At 42.5% G+C, this 20,515-nt stretch overlaps 1 protein-coding gene across 2 annotated transcripts in view; it reads left to right on the top strand.

The window, feature by feature from the left end:
* Nucleotides 1-4,012: 4,012 nt before the first annotated feature.
* LOC142494786 (SH3 and multiple ankyrin repeat domains protein 3-like) overlaps nucleotides 4,013-20,515 on the top strand; it is a 156,379-nt gene continuing 139,876 nt past the window's right edge. Inside the window, exon 1 of one of the 2 annotated variants that reach the window (XM_075599240.1) lies at nucleotides 4,013-4,531. The gene's annotated coding sequence lies outside the window, so the exon portion shown is untranslated. The remainder of the gene's footprint in view (nucleotides 4,532-20,515) is intronic. The other variant, XM_075599239.1, reaches the window with a different exon arrangement.

Below are 20,515 nucleotides of genomic sequence, written 5' to 3'. Positions count from 1 at the left end.
TTGGTATTCGGAACCAAGCTCTATCCTGGATCTCATCCTACCTCTCCCATCGTACTTTCAGTGTCTCTTCTGCTAACACCTCCTCCTCCTCTATCGATCTCTCTGTGAGGGTACCCCAGGGCTTTGTACTGGGACCTCTTCTCTTTTCTCTGTACACACTCTCTCTAGGTGACCTAATAACATCTTTTGGGTTTAAATATCACCTCTATGCTGACGAAACACAAATATATTTCTCAACACCCGACCTTACACCTGCTGTACAAACCAAAGTTTCTGAATGTCTCTCTGCTATATCATCCTGGATGGCCCTCCGCCGCCTTAAACTCAACATGGCTAAAACAGAGCTCCTCATACTTCCTCCCAAACCTGGCCCTACTACCTCCTTCCACATTACTGTTGGAACTACGATCATTCACCCAGTAGCCCAAGCACGCTGCCTAGGGGTCACACTCGACTCCTCTCTCACATTCAAAACATTTCTAAAACCTGTCGCTTTTTCCTCCGCAATATAACAAAGATACGCCCTTTCCTCTGTTGCTCGACTGTTAAAACTCTGACTCAAGCCCTCATTCTCTCCCGTCTTGATTACTGTAACCTCCTGCTGTCTGGCCTTCCTGCCTCTTACCTGTCTCCCCTACAATCTATCCTAAACGCTGCTGCCAGAATCACTCTACTCTTTCCTAAATCTGTCTCAGCATCTCCCCTCATGAAATCCCTCTCCTGGCATCCGATCAAAGCCCGCATCTCACACTCCATTCTTCTCCTCACTTTTAAAGCTTTACACTCTTCTGCCCCTCCTTACATCTCAGCCCTAATTGCTCGTTATGCACCATCCAGACTCTTGCGTTCTTCTCAAGGATGTCTTCTTTCTACCCACTTTGTATCTAAAGCCCTCTCCCGCCTTAAACCTTTTTCACTGACTGCCCCGCACCTCTGGAATGCCCTTCCCCTCAGTACCCGACTAGCACCCTCTCTATCCACCTTTAAGACCCACCTTAAGACACATCTGCTTAAAGAAGCATATGAATAGCACTGTGGATATTCTGAACACATGATACATAAAGCTTGGCCCCCTGCAGACGCACTTACCAGAACTCCCTCCTACTGTCTCTGTACGTTCTCCCTACCTACCAATTAGACTGTAAGCTCCTCGGAGCAGGGACTCCTCTTCCTTAATGTCTAAAGCACTTATTCCCATGATCTGTTATTTATATTATCTGTTATTTATTGGATTACCACATGTATTACTGCTGTGAAGCGCTATGTACATTAATGGCGCTATATAAATAAAGACATACAATACAATACCGAGACTATTTGCAATGTCAGAAACCTATGCCACAATCGATCGCTGCCCAGCCGATAGTTAGCATTACCCGGGTGTCTGGCCCCGGGGATGTAACTGTTCGGGACTCCGATACTTTCAAGGCCCCTTTACCTACGACCAGTACGGCTGGTCTTCAGGTGTCTTGCCGCTCTTCTTTTGCCGGGACTTCTAACCGGGGAACCCCTGCTACCAGAAAGTCTCAGGGTGGGTCACCGCCTGGGGAAGCTGATCGAGCCGCACGAGAACGTTACTCTAAAAAGAGGAGCCTGCGGGCCTCTATGACTCTTGTTCCCTCTTTGGATGAGAATGACTGGTCCTATGGGAATGAGATGTTGATAGAAGATGATGTGTGCAGTTTAAACAGTGGGGTCAGTCATTATGTCATGTCTGTCGCGTCTGATGTTTCAGGGTTCTCTAGCACCACATCCAACACAGGGTCTGCTGTAGCAGGGCCAGCCGGGTCCTTACCGTGGTGGCACCCTAGGTTCAGGGGATATGTGCACTTTATGGACCGCACAAGGTTCTTGTTAGAGACAGGAACCATAGTAGATGATTGGTGGGCTAAAGGAGTATTTAGTCCCAATGAGGCTGCCAGCGAAATGAGGAAAAGAGAAGCGGAGATTAGGGTGGGTGTTATACAGCCTACGGGTAATGTCCCAGATATTGATGTGCTTCCGGTTCAAGAACCATTATACTGGGTCCTGCCAGGTCAGGCTGAGGGTCGCCGGCTCACTAAAATCAGCCGAGCTGAGCGGCATGTAGTGCAGAAGTACCAGAACTCCCATGGGTTCGAGTACCCGTATGTTCCTGAGCCGTTAGTGCGGGAAATTGATGCTAACCAGGAACAGTGGTTAATAGAGGCTGTTAAGGCTTATGTGCTAGAACACAGCCGGAGCACTTTCCATAACATGCCGGAGAGGCTAGCGTGTCGGGAAGGTAGGCAGATCAGTGTATATGGATCGGGTATTGTACGTTTCAGAACGAAACCCAAAACAAGCCTACTCCATTACAGTCACTGATGAGTCAGGAGCGCTAGTGAGAAACCCTGAACCAGAGCACTACTATTGGTAAAAAGGTTCTCCATGTTGGGAGGAACCTATGTTCAGTATGGCAGCCATTTGTGGATGTATATTCAAATAAAACGGTCATGTGCTGTATTCACAGAGGATGTATATCATGCATAATAACGTGATATCAATTATGTGATTTTATCACATATCAATTATGTGAATTAATACAGTGTCTCTCCGTCAATGGATCCGTGTTATAGCCTATATATGCTATTTGGCTATTGCTAAAGTGTATTCTAGACAGTGAGGGCAGTGTACTGCTGCGGCCGAGTTTATTCGAGCATTTGCCCGTTCTCGGCCGCAGCAGTAACCTGGCGCGCGCCGGAGGGTGCCGGGCGCGCGCCGAAGCAGCGGAGGAGCGCCCTCCGATCGGGGCGCTCTCCCTCCCACTGCCGGGTCCCCCGGAACCCCCTGCCGCCGTCCCCCACGTCGCGGAACACCAGTGCTCCCTCGGGGAGCCCTGGACGCGCGTGCAGGGGGCGCAGGCACCCGATGACGCGTGACCGCGCATCACCGCTGAGGGAGTGCGGCTAGCACGCCGGGGCATCCCCCGGCTTGCGGTGCTAGCCGTGCTGCAATAAAGTGTGTCGGTAGTGTATTTGCTCTCCACTTAGCAATATTGCAGGTTCACATCGCGCCTCCTCATTAATTTGACGATGGTACCCGAAAATGTAGGACCCAAGCAGGGTCGTTGGGAATCCACCAGAGGGAGAGTGTAGCCAGGTCACCTGATGCGACTATTCTGCCCTTGGGCTGGCAGTAAACCTTGGTTCAATCAGGTTGCCAGTAGATGATATGGGGTTTTCCCCCTCCGAGGAGCTGCACTTGAGTGACAGCGGGTGGTGGTGACATCAGGCCTGGGCATGACCAATCATGAGCCAGACCTGGTGCTGCTCTCCTCCTGGCAGATTACCTGCAGTTCCTGGAGCCTACGGCAGATGGAGGCGCTGCACTGACAAGGAGATATGCGGGGTATGAACCCCAGAAGCCTGTTCCTGTGTCCCCACTACCATCGGCGGATGACTCAGCCCTCCTGTTGCCAGCAGGTATATGCACCATACACCCTGTAATGGCCAAATCTCCCCCCAGGTGGGGTAAACCCCGTTACACAGTTACATAGTATGTGCCATGAAACCCTACCAAACACAGAGACCTGGTGTGCAATGTAATCAGTGGTCGCTTGTGTTAACTTATCTTTCTTATATGTCACAATGTTGTCACGAAAACTATACACACAGTTCTGTGTTATAGATATATATTGCTCAGTGTTGAAGATATATATATATATATATATATATATATATATAGCTCTGCGTGTTATAGATATACAGTATATCGCTGTGCTTGTTACAGATATATCACTCTGTGTGTCATAGTCATAGACTTGTATAGCTCTGCGTGTTATAGACACAACACACAGATATAATACACATACTACATGTGGAACACACAACAAGGAGACACACCCAGCTGCAAGGGTCAGTGCTCTGAGTAACACACACAAGTTGTCGGATACACAATAGTGAGTCGAATCATCCCTGAAACAGGAAGAGGGGACACTTCCTACAGAGGAAATGTGAGAGGGAGAGCAGGATAGAGAGAGCAGGGAGCACAGTGAGCGCAGGACAGAGAGAGCAGGGAGCACAGGGCAGGGAGCGCAGGACAGAGAGAGCACGGAGCACAGTGAGCGCAGGACAGAGAGAGCAGGGAGCACAGGGCAGAGAGCGCAGGACAGAGAGAGCAGGACAGAGAGAGCAGAGAGCACAGGGCAGGGAGCGCAGGACAGAGAGAGCAGGGAGCACAGTGAGCGCAGGACAGAGAGAGCAGGGAGCACAGGGCAGGGAGCGCAGGACAGAGAGAGCAGGGAGCACAGTGAGCGCAGGACAGAGAGAGCAGGGAGCACAGGGCAGAGATAGCACGCAGGACAGGGATCGCTGGACAGGGAGCACAGGGCAGGGAGCGCAGGGATAGCAGTACAGGGGGTGCAGGGAGCACAGGACAGGGGGTGCAGGGAGCACAGGCAGGGGGTGCAGGGAGAGCAGCATAAGGACCACAGATCTCACAGCACACCCACGTGTCACGGTGTCGTGTAATCACAGCACCTGATGTACAGGACTCAGGACGGAGATGAAAGGTGAGGTGGGGGGGGGGGAGGGGGGCATGTGTATTACAGAGGTCAGTGTGTGTGTGGGGTTGGGGGGGTCATGTGTATTAGAGGTCAGTGTGTGTATGCCCCACACCTCTGGAATGCCCTTCCCCTCAGTACCCGACTAGCCCCCTCGCTATCCACCTTTAAGACCCACCTTAAGACACACTTGCTTAAAGAAGCATATGAATAGCACTGTGGATATTCTGAACACAGGATACATAAAGCTCGGCCCCCTGCAGACGCACTTACCAGAACTCCCTCCTCCTGTCTCTGTACGTTCTCCCTACCTACCAATTAGACTGTAAGCTCCTCGGGGCAGGGACTCCTCTTCCTTAATGTTACTTTTATGTCTAAAGCACTTATTCCCATGATCTGTTATTTGTATTATTTGTTATTTATATAATTACAACGTGTACTACTACTGTGAAGCGCTATGTACATTAATGGCGCAATATAAATAAAGACATACAATACAATACAATGTGTGTGTGTGGGGTGGGGGGGAGCCCTGTGTATTGTATACTACAGGGGACAGTGTTTGGGGGAGCCCTGTGTATTGTATACTACAGGGGACAGTGTTTGGGGGAGCCCTGTGTATTGTATACTACAGGGGACAGTGTTTGGGGGAGCCCTGTGTATTGTATACTGCAGGGGACAGTGTTTGGGGGAGCCCTGTGTATTGTATACTACAGGGGACAGTGTTTGGGGGAGCCCTGTGTATTGTATTTTACAGGCCGGAGCGTGTGGGGTGTCCTGTTTATTACAGAGGTCAGGGTGTGTGTCCCGGGGTCATGTGTATTGTGTATTACAGGGGTCAGTGTGTGTATATGGTCAGTGGGTGTATGTGTGTGCAGTGTGCACATGTTTGTATTTGAGTGTGTGTATGTATCAGTAGGTGTAGGTGTCAGTCTGTCTCTGTGTGTGTGTTAGTATGCATCAGTGTGTGTAGGTGTCCGGGTGAGTGTGTGTATGTGTCAGTGGGTAGAAGTCTGTGTGTGTGTGGGTATGTTCGTATGTATCAATGCGTGCGTGCGTGTGTAGGTGTCAGTGCATGTGTGTGAGTGTTTATTAGTGTGTGTATGTGTTAATGTCTGTGAGTGTGTATGCCAGTGTGAGTGTATGTACTGTATGTGTGTCGATGTCAGTGCATGTATGTGTGTCAAAATGTGTCAGTGTGTGTAGGTGTCAGTGTGTGTGTGTGTGTGTGTGTGTGTGTGTGCCAGTGCATGTGTGTGTGTAGGTGTCAGTGTGTGTGTGTGTGTGTGTGTGTGTGTGTGTAGGTGTCAGTGCATGTGGTGTGTGTTTATTAGTGTGTACAGTATGTGTTAATGTCTGTGTATGTCAGTGTGAGAATATGTACTGTATGTGTGTGTATATGTCAGTGTGTGTGTGTGTGTGTCAGTGCATGTGTGTGTGTAGGTGTCAGTGTGTAGGTGTCAGTGTGTGTGTGTGTGTGTGTGTGTGTGTGTGTGTGTGTCAGTGTATGTGTGTGTGTGTGTGTATGTCAGTGTGAGAATATGTACTGTATGTGTGTGTATATGTCAGTGTGTGTCTGCGTGTGTGTGTGTGTGTGTGTGTCAGTGTGTGTAGGTGTCAGTGTGTGTGTGTGCGTGTGTGTATATGTCAGTGTGTGTCTGCGTGTGTGCGCTGGGCGGGGGTCCCGCAGGGACTGACACAATGCACAGGATGTCGAAACAGGAACTTTGCACAGAAATAACACCCCCTCTTATAAGAGCATTCTTCTTTATAAATCACCCCCACAACATACACACAAATCCAACAACCCACACACATACAGCCCCTCACAACACATACACACAATCCCCCCCAACACACACACACAAATCCAACAACCCACACACATACAGCCCCTCACAACACATGCATACAATCCCCCCCAACACACACACACAAATCCAACAACCCACACACATACAGCCCCTCACAACACATGCATACAATCCCCCCCAACACACACACACAAATCCAACAACCCACACACATACAGCCCCTCACAACACATGCATACAATCCCCCCCAACACACACACACACAAATCCAACAACCCACACACATACAACCCCTCACAACACATACACACAATCCCCCCCCCCCCCCCCACACACACACACACAGCCCCTCACACCACATACACACAATCACCACCAACAAACACACACAGATTCCTTCTGTCCCTTCCCCCTTCTCAAATCAAATAAGCTTTATTGGCATGAGAAGGAACATTTCAATATTGCCAAAGTGTGTATAACAGGGGGTAGGTATAATGATTACACAGTACATGTATAACAGGGGGTAGGGTATAATGATTACACGGTACATGTATAACAGGGGGTAGGGTATAATGATTACACAGTACATGTATAACAGGGGGTAGGGTATAATGGTTACACAGTACATATATAACAGGGGGTAGGTATAATGATTACACGGTACATGTATAACAGGGGGGAGTTATAATGATTACACAGTACATGAATAACAGGGGGTAGGTATAATGATTACACAGTACATGTATAACAGGGGGTAGGTATAATGATTACACAGTACATGTATAACAGGGGGTAGGGTATAATGATTACACAGTACATGAATAACAGGGGGTAGGGTATAATGATTACACAGTACATGTATAACAGGGGGTAGGTATAATGATTACACAGTACATGTATAACAGGGGGTAGGTATAATGGTTACACAGTACATGTATAACGGGGTAGGTATAATGATTACACAGTACATGTATAACAGGGGGTAGGGTATAATGATTACACGGTACATGTATAACAGGGGGTAGGGTATAATGATTACACAGTACATGTATAACAGGGGGTAGGTATAATGATTACACGGTACATGTACAACAGGGGGTAGGGTATAATGATTACACAGTACATGAATAACAGGGGGTAGGGTATAATGATTACACAGTACATGTATAACAGTGGGTAGGTATAATGATTACACGGTACATGTATAACAGGGGGTAGGGTATAATGATTACACAGTACATGTATAACAGGGGGCAGGTATAATGATTACACGGTACATGTACAACAGGGGGTAGGGTATAATGATTACACAGTACATGTATAACAGGGGGTAGGGTATAATGATTACACGGTACATGTATAACAGGGGGTAGGTATAATGATTACACAGTACATGTATAACAGGGGGTAGGTATAATGATTACACAGTACATGTATAACAGGGGGTAGGTATAATGATTACACAGTGCATGTATAACAGGGGGTAGGGTATAATGATTACACAGTACATGTATAACAGGGGGTAGGTATAATGATTACACAGTACATGTATAACAGGGGGTAGGTATAATGATTACACAGTACATGTATAACAGGGGGTAGGTATAATGATTACACAGTACATGTATAACAGGGGGTAGGTATAATGATTACACAGTACATGTATAACAGGGGGTAGGGTATAATGATTACACAGTACATGTATAACAGGGGGTAGGTATAATAATTACACGGTACATGTATAACAGGGGGTAGGTATAATGATTACACAGTACATGAATAACAGGGGGTAGGGTATAATGATTACACAGTACATGTATAACAGGGGGTAGGTATAATGATTACACGGTACATGTATAACAGCGGGTAGGGTATAATGATTACACAGTACATGTATAACAGTGGGTAGGTATAATGATTACACGGTACATGTATAACAGGGGGTAGGGTATAATGATTACACAGTACATGTATAACAGGGGGTAGGTATAATGATTACACGGTACATGTACAACAGGGGGTAGGGTATAATGATTACACAGTACATGTATAACAGGGGGTAGGGTATAATGATTACACGGTACATGTATAACAGGGGGTAGGGTATAATGATTACACGGTACATGTATAACGGGGGGTAGGGTATAATGATTACACAGTACATGAATAACAGGGGGTAGGTATAATGATTACACAGTACATGTATAACAGGGGGTAGGTATAATGGTTACACAGTACATGGATAACAGGGGGTAGGGTATAATGATTACACAGTACATGAATAACAGGGGGTAGGGTATAATGATTACATGGTACATGAATAACAGGGGGTAGGGTATAATGATTACACAGTACATGAACAACAGGGGGTAGGTATAATGATTACACAGCACATGTATAACAGGGGGTAGGGTATAATGATTACACAGCACATGTATAACAGGGGGTAGGGTATAATGATTACACAGTACATGAATAACAGGGGGTAGGGTATAATGATTACACAGTACATGAATAGCAGGGGGTAGGGTATAATGATTACACAGTACATGTATAACAGGGGGTAGGTATAATGATTACACTGTACATGAATAACAGGGGGTAGGTATAATGATTACACAGTACATGTATAACAGGGGGGTAGGTATAATGATTACACAGTACATGAATAACAGGAGGTAGGGTATAATGATTACACAGTACATGAATAACAGGGGGTAGGTCTAATGATTACACAGTACATGTATAGCTGGGTGTAGGGTATAATGATTACACAGTACATGAATAACAGGGGGTAGGTATAATGATTACACAGTACATGAATAACAGGGGGTAGGTATAATGATTACACAGTACATGAATAACAGGGGGTAGGGTATAATGATTACACAGTACATGTATAACAGGGGGTAGGTATAATGATTACACAGTACATGTATAACAGGGGGTAGGTATAATGATTACACAGTACATGAATAACGGGGGTAGGGTATAATGATTACACAGTACATGTATAACAGGGGGTAGGTATAATGATTACACAGTACATGAATAACAGGGGGTAGGGTATAATGATTACACAGTACATGTATAACAGGGGGTAGGTATAATGATTACACAGTACATGAATAACAGGGGGTAGGTATAATGATTACACAGTACATGAATAACAGGGGGGTAGGGTATAATGATTACACAGTACATGAATAACAGGGGGTAGGTATAATGATTACACAGTACATGAATAACAGGGGGTAGGTATAATGATTACACAGTACATGAATAACAGGGGGTAGGGTATAATGATTACACAGTACATGTATAACAGGGGGTAGGTTATAATGATTACACAGTACATGAATAACGGGGGGTAGGGTATAATGGTTACACAGTACATGTATAACAGGGGGTACTGTAGGGTATAATGATTACACAGTACATGAATAACAGGGGGTAGGGTATAATGATTACACAGTACATGTATAACAGGGGGTAGGTATAATGATTACACAGTACATGAATAACAGGGGGAAGGGTATAATGATTACACAGTACATGTATAACAGGGGGTAGGGTATAATGATTACACAGTACATGTATAACAGGGGGTAGGTATAATGATTACACAGCACATGTATAACAGGGGGTAGGTATAATGATTACACAGTACATGTATAACAGGGGGTAGGGTATAATGATTACACAGTACATGTATAACAGGGGGTAGGTATAATGATTACACAGTACATGAATAACAGGGGGTAGGGTATAATGATTACACAGTACATGTATAACAGGGGATAGGGTATAATGATTACACAGTACATGTATAACAGGGGGTAGGGTATAATGATTACACAGTACATGTATAACAGGGGGTAGGGTATAATGATTACACAGTACATGAATAACAGGGGGTAGGGTATAATGATTACACAGTACATGAATAACAGGGGGTAGGGTATAATGATTACACAGTACATGTATAACAGGGGGTAGGGTATAATGATTACACAGTACATGTATAACAGGGGGTAGGGTATAATGGTTACACAGTACATGTATAACAGGGGGTAGGTATAATGATTACACAGTACATGTATAACAGGGGGTAGGGTATAATGATTACACGGTACATGTACAGTATAACAGGGGGTTGGGTATAATGATTACATAGTACATGAATAACAGGGGGTAGGGTATAATGGTTACACAGTACATGTATAACAGGGGGTAGGGTGTAATGATTACACAGTACATGAATAACAGGGGGTAGGGTATAATGATTACACAGTACATGAATAACAGGGGGTAGGTATAATGATTACACAGTACATGAATAACACGGGGTAGGGTATAATGATTACACAGTGCATAAATAATAGGGGGTAGGTATAATGATTACACAGTACATGTATAACAGGGGGTAGGGTATAGTGATTACACAGTACATGTATAACAGGGGGTAGGGTATAATGATTACACGGTACATGTATAACAGGGGGTTGGGTATAATGATTACATAGTACATGAATAACAGGGGGTAGGTATAATGATTACACAGTACATGTATAATAGGGGGTAGGGTATAATGATTACACAGTACATGTATAACAGGGGGTAGGGTATAATGATTACACAGTACATGAATAACAGGGGGTAGGTATAATGATTACACAGTACATGTATAACAGGGGGTAGGGTATAATGATTACACAGTACATGTATAACAGGGGGTAGGGTATAATGATTACACAGTACATGAATAACAGGGGGTAGGGTATAATGATTACACAGTACATGTATAACAGGGGGGTAGGTATAATGATTACACAGTACATGTATAACAGGGGGTAGGTATAATGATTACACAGTACATGTATAACAGGGGGTAGGTTATAATGATTACACAGTACATGTATAACAGGGGGTAGGTATAATGATTACACAGTACATGTATAACAGGGGGTAGGTATAATGATTACACAGTACATGTATAACAGGGGGTAGGTATAATGATTACACAGTACATGTATAACAGGGGGTAGGTATAATGATTACACAGTACATGTATAACAGGGGGTAGGTATAATGATTACACAGTACATGTATAACAGGGGGTAGGGTATAATGATTACACAGTACATGTATAACAGGGGGTAGGTATAATGATTACACAGTACATGAATAACAGGGGGTAGGTATAATGATTACACAGTACATGAATAACAGGGGGTAGGTATAATGATTACACAGTACATGTATAACAGGGGGTAGGTATAATGATTACACAGTACATGTATAACAGGGGGTAGGTATAATGATTACACAGTACATGTATAACAGGGGGTAGGGTATAATGATTACACAGTACATGTATAACAGGGGGTAGGGTATAATGATTACACAGTACATGTATAACAGGGGGTAGGGTATAATTATTACACAGTACATGTATAACAGTGGGTAGGTATAATGATTACACAGTACATGTATAACAGGGGGTAGGGTATAATGATTACACAGTACATGTATAACAGGGGGTAGGTATAATGATTACACAGTACATGAATAACAGGGGGTAGGTATAATGATTACACAGTACATGTATAACAGGGGGTAGGTATAATGATTACACAGTACATGTATAACAGGGGGTAGGTATAATGATTACACAGTACATGTATAACAGGGGGTAGGTATAATGATTACACAGTACATGAATAACAGGAGGTAGGGTATAATGATTACACAGTACATGTATAACAGGGGGTAGGTATAATGATTACACAGTACATGTATAACAGGGGGTAGGTATAATGATTACACAGAACATGAATAACAGAGGGTAGGTATAATGATTACACAGTACATGTATAACAGGGGGTAGGGTATAATGATTACACAGTACATGAATAACAGGGGGTAGGTATAATGATTACACAGTACATGTATAACATGGGGTAGGGTATAATGATTACACAGTACATGTATAACAGGGGGTAGGGTATAATGATTACACAGTACATGTATAACAGGGGGTAGGTATAATGATTACACAGTACATGTATACAGGGGGTAGGGTATAATGATTACACAGTACATGTATAACAGGGGGTAGGTATAATGATTACACAGTACATGAATAACAGGGGGTAGGTATAATGATTACACAGTACATGTATAACAGGGGGTAGGTATAATGATTACACAGTACATGTATAACAGGGGGTAGGTATAATGATTACACAGTACATGTATAACAGGGGGTAGGTATAATGATTACACAGTACATGTATAACAGGGGGTAGGGTATAATGATTACACAGTACATGTATAACAGGGGGTAGGTATAATGATTACACAGTACATGAATAACAGGGGGTAGGTATAGTGATTACACAGTACATGTATAACAGGGGGTAGGTATAATGATTACACAGTACATGTATAACAGGGGGTAGGTATAATGATTACACAGTACATGTATAACAGGGGGTAGGTATAATGATTACACAGTACATGTATAACAGGGGGTAGGTATAATGATTACACAGTACATGTATAACAGGGGGTAGGGTATAATGATTACACAGTACATGTATAACAGGGGGTAGGTATAATGATTACACGGTACATGTATAACAGGGGGTAGGTATAATGATTACACAGTACATGTATAACAGGGGGTAGGTATAATGATTACACAGTACATGTATAACAGGGGGTAGGTATAATGGTTACAGGGTACATGTATAACAGGGGGTAGTGTATAATGATTACACAGTACATGTATAACAGGGGGTAGGGTATAATGATTACACGGTACATGAATAACAGGGGGTAGGGTATAAAGATTACACGGTACATGAATAACAGGGGGTAGGTATAATGATTACACAGTACATGTATAACAGGGGGTATGGTATAATGATTACACAGTACATGTATAACATGGGGTAGGATATAATGATTACACAGTACATGTATAACAGGGGGTAGGGTATAATGATTACACAGTGCATGTATAACAGGGGGTAGGATATAATGATTACACAGTACATGAATAACAGGGGGTAGGTATAATGATTACACAGTACATGTATAACAGGGGGTAGGTATAATGATTACACAGTACATGTATAACAGGGGGTAGGTATAATGATTACACAGTACATGTATAACAGGGGGTAGGTATAATGATTACACAGTACATGTATAACAGGGGGTAGGGTATAATGATTACACAGTACATGTATAACAGGGGGTAGGGTATAATGATTACACAGTACATGTATAACAGGGGGTAGGGTATAATGATTACACAGTACATGTATAACAGGGGGTAGGTATAATGATTACACAGTACATGTATAACAGGGGGTAGGTATAATGATTACACAGTACATGTATAACAGGGGGTAGGTATAATGATTACACAGTACATGAATAACAGGGGGTAGGTATAATGATTACACAGTACATGAATAACAGGGGGTAGGTATAATGATTACACGGTACATGTATAACAGGGGGTAGGTATAATGATTACACGGTACATGTATAACAGGGGGTAGGTATAATGATTACACGGTACATGAATAACAGGGGGTAGGTATAATGATTACACAGTACATGTATAACAGGGGGTAGGTATAATGATTACACAGTACATGTATAACAGGGGGTAGGTATAATGATTACACAGTACATGTATAACAGGGGGTAGGTATAATGATTACACAGTACATGTATAACAGGGGGTAGGTATAATGATTACACAGTGCATGTATAACAGGGGGTAGGTATAATGATTACACAGTACATGTATAACAGGGGGTAGGGTATAATGATTACACAGTACATGTATAACAGGGGGTTGGGTATAATGATTACACAGTACATGTATAACAGGGGGTAGGTATAATGATTACACAGTACATGTATAACAGGGGGTAGGTATAATGATTACACAGTACATGTATAACAGGGGGTAGGGTATAATGATTACACAGTACATGTATAACAGGGGGTAGGGTATAATGATTACACAGTACATGTATAACAGGGGGTAGGGTATAATGATTACACAGTACATGTATAACAGGGGGTAGGTATAATGATTACACAGTACATGAATAACAGGGGGTAGGTATAATGATTACACAGTACATGTATAACAGGGGGTAGGTATAATGATTACACAGTACATGTATAACAGGGGGTAGGTATAATGATTACACAGTACATGTATAACAGGGGGTAGGTATAATGATTACACAGTACATGTATAACAGGGGGTAGGTATAATGATTACACAGTACATGTATAACAGGGGGTAGGTATAATGATTACACAGTACATGTATAACAGGGGGTAGGTATAATGATTACACGGTACATGTATAACAGGGGGTAGGTATAATGATTACACAGTACATGTATAACAGGGGGTAGGTATAATGATTACACAGTACATGTATAACAGGGGGTAGGTATAATGGTTACAGGGTACATGTATAACAGGGGGTAGTGTATAATGATTACACAGTACATGTATAACAGGGGGTAGGGTATAATGATTACACAGTACATGTATAACAGGGGGTATGGTATAATGATTACACAGTACATGTATAACAGGGGGTAGGATATAATGATTACACAGTACATGTATAACAGGGGGTAGGGTATAATGATTACACAGTGCATGTATAACAGGGGGTAGGATATAATGATTACACAGTACATGAATAACAGGGGGTAGGTATAATGATTACACAGTACATGTATAACAGGGGGTAGGTATAATGATTACACAGTACATGTATAACAGGGGGTAGGTATAATGATTACACAGTACATGTATAACAGGGGGTAGGGTATAATGATTACACAGTACATGTATAACAGGGGGTAGGGTATAATGATTACACAGTACATGTATAACAGGGGGTAGGTATAATGATTACACAGTACATGAATAACAGGGGGTAGGTATAATGATTACACGGTACATGAATAACAGGGGGTAGGTATAATGATTACACAGTACATGTATAACAGGGGGTAGGTATAATGATTACACGGTACATGAATAACAGGGGGTAGGTATAATGATTACACAGTACATGTATAACAGGGGGTAGGTATAATGATTACACAGTACATGTATAACAGGGGGTAGGTATAATGATTACACGGTACATGTATAACAGGGGGTAGGTATAATGATTACACAGTACATGTATAACAGGGGGTAGGTATAATGATTACACAGTACATGTATAACAGGGGGTAGGTATAATGATTACACAGTACATGTATAACAGGGGGTACTGCTGCGGCACAGTTTATTCGAGCATTTGCCCGTTCTGTGCCGCAGCAGTAGCCTGGCGCGCGCCCGAGTGTGACGGGCGCGCGCCGAAGCAGCGGAAGAGCGCCCTCCGATCGGGGCGCTCTCCCTACCGCTGCCGGGTCCGCCGGGTCCCCCGGAACCCCCTGCCGCTGTCCCGCGATCGCGGGACACCAGGGCTCCCTCGGGGAGCCCCTGGACACGCGTGCAGCGGGCGCACGCTCCCGATGACGCGTGACCGCGCGTCTATGACGCGCGGCACGCCGAGGGGCGGCCACTAGCAAGCCGGGAGATTTCCCGGCTTGCGGTACCGACCACACTTCAATAAAGTGTGTCGGTAGTGTAGGTATAATGATTACACGGTACATGTATAACAGGGGGTAGGGTATAATGATTACACAGTACATGTATAACAGGGGGTAGGGTATAATGATTACACGGTACATGTATAACAGGGGGTAGGGTATAATGATTACACAGTACATGTATAACAGGGGGTAGGGTATAATGATTACACGGTACATGTATAACAGGGGGTAGGTATAATGATTACACAGTACATGTATAACAGCGGGTAGGGTATAATGATTACACAGTACATGTATAACAGGGGGTAGGGTATAATGATTACACAGTACATGTATAACAGGGGGTAGGGTATAATGATTACACGGTACATGTATAACAGGGGGTAGGTATAATGATTACACGGTACATGAATAACAGGGGGTAGGTATAATGATTACACGGTACATGTATAACAGGGGGTAGGGTATAATGATTACACAGTACATGTATAACAGGGGGTAGGGTATAATGATTACACAGTACATGTATAACAGGGGGTAGGGTATAATGATTACACAGTACATGTATAACAGGGGGTAGGGTATAATGATTACACGGTACATGTATAACAGGGGGTAGGTATAATGATTACGCAGTACATGTATAACAGGGGGTAGGTATAATGATTACACAGTACATGTATAACAGGGGGGGTAGGTATAATGATTACACAGTACATGAATAACAGGGGGTAGGTATAATGATTACACAGTACATGTATAACAGGGGGTAGGTATAATGATTACACGGTACATGTATAACAGGGGGTAGGGTATAATGATTACACAGTACATGTATAACAGGGGGTAGGGTATAATGATTACACAGTACATGTATAACAGGGGGTAGGGTATAATGATTACACAGTACATGTATAACAGGGGGTAGGGTATAATGATTACACAGTACATGTATAACAGGGGGTAGGGTATAATGATTACACAGTACATGTATAACAGGGGGTAGGGTATAATGATTACACGGTACATGTATAACAGGGGGTAGGTATAATGATTACGCAGTACATGTATAACAGGGGGTAGGTATAATGATTACACAGTACATGTATAACAGGGGGGGTAGGTATAATGATTACACAGTACATGAATAACAGGGGGTAGGTATAATGATTACACAGTACATGTATAACAGGGGGTAGGGTATAATGATTACACAGTACATGAATAACAGGGGGTAGGTATAATGATTACACAGTACATGAATAACAGGGGGTAGGGTATAATGATTACACAGTACATGTATAACAGTGGGTAGGGTATTTATTTATTTATAAAATATTTTACCAGGAAGTAATACATTGAGAGTTACCTCTCGTTTTCAAGTATGTCCTGGGCACAGAGTAAAACAAATAATACATGGTTACAAATACAGTTACATAAATGAACAAGGTATACATTTATATACAAGACATTGCATGCACAGTTAAAGAAAATATATATTATGAGCGTATGAAACAGTTACAGACCAGATTAAAGTGTGAGACAGCCTTAGATTTGAAAGAACTTAAGCTGGTGGTGGATATGAGAGTCTCTGGTAGGTTGTTCCAGTTTTGGGGTGCACGGAAGGAGAAGGAGGAACGTCCGGATACTTTGTTGAGTCTTGGGACCATGAATAGTCTTTTGGAGTCTGATCTCAGGTGATAGGTACTGCATGTGGTAGGGGTGAGGAGCTTGTTCAGGTAGCTGGGTAGCTTGCCCAGAAAGTATTTGAGGGTGAGACAGGAGAGGTGAACTTTGCGCCTAGACTCTAGTGATGACCAATCTAGTTCTTTGAGCATTTCGCAGTGATGTGTGTTGTGATGTGATGTGTGATCTGTGTATAATGATTACACAGTACATGTATAACAGGGGGTAGGGTATAATGATTACACAGTACATGTATAACAGGGGGTAGGTATAATGATTACACAGTACATGTATAACAGGGGGGGTAGGTATAATGATTACACAGTACATGAATAACAGGGGGTAGGGTATAATGATTACACAGTACATGAATAACAGGGGGTAGGGTATAATGATTACACAGTACATGTATAACAGTGGGTAGGGTATAATGATTACACAGTACATGTATAACAGGAGGTAGGGTATAATGATTACACAGTACATGTATAACAGGGGGTAGGGTATAATGATTACACAGTACATGTATAACAGGGGGTAGGTATAATGATTACGCAGTACATGTATAACAGGGGGGGTAGGTATAATGATTACACAGTACATGAATAACAGGGGGTAGGGTATAATGATTACACAGTACATGTATCACAGGGGGTAGGGTATAATGATTACACAGTACATGTATAACAGGGGGTAGGTATAATGATTACACAGTACATGTATAACAGGGGGTAGGTATAATGATTACACAGTACATGAATAACAGGGGGTAGGTATAATGATTACACAGTACATGTATAACAGGGGGTAGGTATAATGATTACACAGTACATGTATAACAGGGGGTAGGTATAATGATTACACAGTACATGTATAACAGGGGGTAGGGTATAATGATTACACGGTACATGTATAACAGGGGGTAGGTATAATGATTACACGGTACATGAATAACAGGGGGTAGGTATAATGATTACACAGTACATGTATAACAGGGGGTAGGTATAATGATTACACAGTACATGTATAACAGGGGGTAGGTATAATGATTACACAGTACATGTATAACAGGGGGTAGGTATAATGATTACACAGTACATGTATAACAGGGGGTAGGTATAATGATTACACAGTACATGTATAACAGGGGGTAGGTATAATGATTACACAGTACATGAATAACAGGGGGTAGGTATAATGATTACACAGTACATGTATAACAGGGGGTAGGTATAATGATTACACGGTACATGAATAACAGGGGGTAGGTATAATGATTACACAGTACATGTATAACAGGGGGTAGGTATAATGATTACACAGTACATGTATAACAGGGGGTAGGTATAATGATTACAGAGTACATGTATAACAGGGGGTAGGTATAATGATTACACAGTACATGTATAACAGGGGGTATGTATAATGATTACACAGTACATGTATAACAGGGGGTAGGTATAATGATTACACAGTACATGTATAACAGGGGGTAGGGTATAATGATTACACAGTACATGTATAACAGGGGGTAGGTATAATGATTACACAGTACATGTATAACAGGGGGTAGGGTATAATGATTACACAGTACATGTATAACAGGGGGTAGGTATAATGATTACACAGTACATGTATAACAGGGGGTAGGTATAATGATTACACAGTACATGTATAACAGGGGGTAGGTATAATGATTACACAGTACATGTATAACAGGGTGTAGGTATAATGATTACACAGTACATGTATAACAGGGGGTAGGTATAATGATTACACAGTACATGAATAACAGGAGGTAGGGTATAATGATTACACAGTACATGTATAACAGGGGGTAGGTATAATGATTACACAGTACATGAATAACAGGAGGTAGGGTATAATGATTACACAGTACATGTATAACAGGGGGTAGGTATAATGATTACACAGTACATGTATAACAGGGGGTAGGTATAATGATTACACAGTACATGTATAACAGGGGGTAGGTATAATGATTACACAGTACATGTATAACAGGGGGTAGGTATAATGATTACACAGTACATGTATAACAGGGGGTAGGGTATAATGATTACACAGTACATGTATAACAGGGGGTAGGTATAATGATTACACAGTACATGTATAACAGGGGGTAGGTATAATGATTACACAGTACATGAATAACAGGGGGTAGGGTATAATGATTACACAGTACATGTATAACAGGGGGTAGGGTATAATGATTACACAGTACATGTATAACAGGGGGTAGGTATAATGATTACACAGTACATGTATAACAGGGGGTAGGTATAATGATTACACAGTACATGAATAACAGGGGGTAGGGTATAATGATTACACAGTACATGTATAACAGGGGGTAGGTATAATGATTACACAGTACATGTATAACAGGGGGTAGGGTATAATGATTACACGGTACATGTATAACAGGGGGTAGGTATAATGATTACACGGTACATGTATAACAGGGGGTAGGTATAATGATTACACAGTACATGTATAACAGGGGGTAGGTATAATGATTACACAGTACATGTATAACAGGGGGTAGGTATAATGATTACACAGTACATGTATAACAGGGGGTAGGTATAATGATTACACAGTACATGTATAACAGGGGGTAGGTATAATGGTTACAGGGTACATGTATAACAGGGGGTATGGTATAATGATTACACAGTACATGTATAACAGGGGGTAGTGTATAATGATTACACAGTACATGTATAACAGGGGGTAGGGTATAATGATTACACAGTACATGTATAACAGGGGGTATGGTATAATGATTACACAGTACATGTATAACA

Source organism: Ascaphus truei, chromosome 5 (genome assembly GCF_040206685.1).
Source record: "Ascaphus truei isolate aAscTru1 chromosome 5, aAscTru1.hap1, whole genome shotgun sequence".
NCBI lineage: Eukaryota > Metazoa > Chordata > Amphibia > Anura > Ascaphidae > Ascaphus > Ascaphus truei.
The sequence above is the reverse complement of the archived record's forward strand: the minus strand, read 5'-3'. Positions and strand labels throughout refer to the sequence as shown.